Raw genomic sequence first — 3,227 nt, forward strand, 5'->3', positions numbered from 1 at the left:
AAATAAATAACTCAACCATAAGCGATTCTAGGGAACAATTTCTTTTACCGTTAACTCTTTTTTTACCCTATTTACGGCTAACGGTTAAAATTTTTCAATTTTTACGGCTATCGACTAAATTTTTGGCCGTTTTACGCCTATCGGTTAACCCCATTAAGACCCTCTAAGAAACAGTACGTCTCATACTTGACATATTACATGACAACGCTGGGTTTTAAACACAGTTCGAATTAAATAAATATCCCATTGGACTTCCCATGATATATTTTACCTTATATTGCAACTCCCTAGATTTTCCAGTTGTTGCACATGTGCCAGCCTGTTCCAGGCGTGTACAATTTTACTCGCTCCTCATCATCTGACCGCAGCGCTCTACAATCTGAACGCCCGGAGCAGGCTACTCATGTGCTGAATCTGAAGTAAATAAGGGAGAGCAATAGGTTTTCCCATTAACGGCACATTCGAAGTTCGACGTTTAAAATGAGTCCGCATAAAATAAAATATAAATTATCTAAATGCAAAAGAAAAAATGAAATACCTCAGGGAAGTCCGTTTTAATTATCAGACTGAAGTTTTTTTTTTTACTTCTACTGGCCACAAAACAGTACCTATGTAATAATAACGCGTAGAATGTGAACTAACGTTTACCTCTCTCATTTCTTACACTGTACGTAGAAACATAGCATAACTGATAATTTCTATACAAGATACGTACTGAAGAACTCTGTTGCCTGCATGCGCCTGATCAAAAACTTTGCATCGCACGGGCAAAAAATAATCATGGGAAAATGGTTCAAATACAATAAATTATGGTCCTGTGACCGCTTTAATATTCTACAAAAACAATGACATCAAGTTCAAGTTAATTCCAAATTCCAAGTTCAGCTGTTTTTCTTTATAATCTTTTCTTCTTGTCTTGTGTTGGATAAACGGTCGCAATCTTAGCTCTAACTGGAATATTGTCGGTATCCAGACCTGGTGTTTGACCACGAGTATCAAACTCGATTTTTTTTTTTTTTTAATTTTATTTTATTTTTATTTCCACAACAAGTATTGACATACATTGTAGTAGTACATATAGTAAAATAAAATCACAAAAAGGTCATACAAGATATTTGATTTCAAGTCAAGGGATTCTACATTTTACAAAGCAATTGAAAAACGTGGACATGTTTCGAGTATGCAACTAATTTGTATGACTAAACAAAAAAAAAAAAACAAATATTGTCACAAAAACAGAAAGGTACGAGACTAAAATAAACAAATAAATAAATAAATCAAGCAAAAAGTATATACATATAGTAAAATAAAATCACACAAAAGGTCATACAACATATTTGGTTTCAAGTTAAGGGATTCCACGTTTTACGCTTCTTATATATTGTTAATGCAACAGATTTTGTGAGAGGTTATTTTTAAAGCGAGACCATTTCCGTACAAAGACGTTTGAGTCGTTATTGTGGAATGCAATATGCTTTTCAATTTCTATCGAGTTCATAAGTACCTGTATATACACCTGCAGCTTAGGAAGCTTGTTCCCAAGTCTGCAGGTGTATATGTAATGTCTAGCTATAAGGAGTAGGTGATGAAAGAGAAGGTCTTTTACGTCGTCAATGAGACCGAAACAGAGAGACAAGGAGGGAGAGACGTTTTCTAAATCTTTGAAATTTTGAGACATCCACTCGAACATGCTCTTCCAGAAGTTCTGAGTGTATTTGCAAGTCCAGAATAGATGAACGAGGGTTTCTTTTTGTTCCTCGCAAAAGGAGCAGGAATCTGTTTGTTTGATACCTATTTTGTACAGGAAGTCATTTGTGGCTATTTTTCTGTCAAGGAATTTAAATTGGAACGCTCTAAGCTTTGACTCTCTTGTACACAGAGATGATAGGCAGTACGTATTTTCCCAGTTTACTATTATACTAAGATTACAATGTATGTCTCTCTCTTCCGACCACTTTCCCTGACTCCTTGATGGTATAGAAGCTTTTTCGTTTATTAGACATTCATAAATTTTCTTGGAAACTTTGGTGTGAGACAGAAGGGTATCAACTGGATCCTTTGGAGTCGAGTCATGATAGGCTGTAGAGTGTACTTTCTTGTAATGTGCTACAGCAGATATCACTTTGTGATATTCGAGATAATTGGTTTTGATGCTATATTTATCTATGAAGGCGTTATAGCTTAGAAAATTCTGGTCGTTATCTAACAGATCTCTAATCTCCTTTATCCCCGCGCTCAACCATGATCTGTAGAAGAATGGGCGATTTTCAATTCTAATGTGAGAGTTGTACCATATATATGTGGAGGCAAAATCGAGGTTATCGTCTTTGTAATTAAATTTTGTCCAGTACCGTATGATTTCTTTTAAGAAAGGGTCCTTGAGGTTGAGCAGTGCAGAATCTTGCTGTTTCAAATTGCTTCGGAACAATAGTTTTCCTCCGTACTTCCCTAAGTAGTGGTCAAAAAAAAGTTTCCACTTCCCTTTATTTTCTTCATTTAGATACCCTTGGATCCATTTCATTTTCAAGGATTCATTAAAGCTTTGAATATCTAACATCTTAAGTCCTCCTTTCGCGTAATTATTTATCATTGTCGTCCTTTTGATTTTATCGCCCTTACCGTCCCAAAGGAAATCGTACGATATAGAGTTGATTGTCTTAAGTATGTCAGGAGGTGTTGGAAGAGATGACAATATGTAGTCGATTTGTGATACGGCTAGAGTTTTTATGATTGTAATTTTACCCAAGAGGGTCAGTCTTCTAGCCGACCAATTATCTAAGATACTCCTTATTTTCTCAATTTTCTCAATAAAGTTAGAATTAAGAGACCTATCTTCCAAAGTCGAAAACCACACTCCCAAGGTGGAGACCTTCTCGTTTGCCCAAGTTATTGGTTTAGTTGAAGGGAAAGTGAGATTAGAACTTTTAGAGGCGCCAATCCAGAGGGCTTCAGTTTTTTCATAGTTGACCTTCAAACCCGATATGCAAGCAAAAGCATCAAGTAAGTACAGAGACCTCAAAAAGGAGGACTTGGAGCCATCCAAAATCATGGTCGTGTCATCTGCATATTGGGATAACTTACACTCAGTATGAAAAATCTTTATTCCACGGACCTCGTTATCTTTCCTTACTGTATTACCTAGTATTTCAGCGCACAAAATAAATAAATATGGGGACAGCGGGCATCCCTGTCTCACACCGCGACCTAAGTTGAAAAAATCCGAAGAC

This window comes from Porites lutea, chromosome 4, assembly GCF_958299795.1.
Source record: "Porites lutea chromosome 4, jaPorLute2.1, whole genome shotgun sequence".
Taxonomy (NCBI): Eukaryota; Metazoa; Cnidaria; class Anthozoa; order Scleractinia; family Poritidae; genus Porites; species Porites lutea.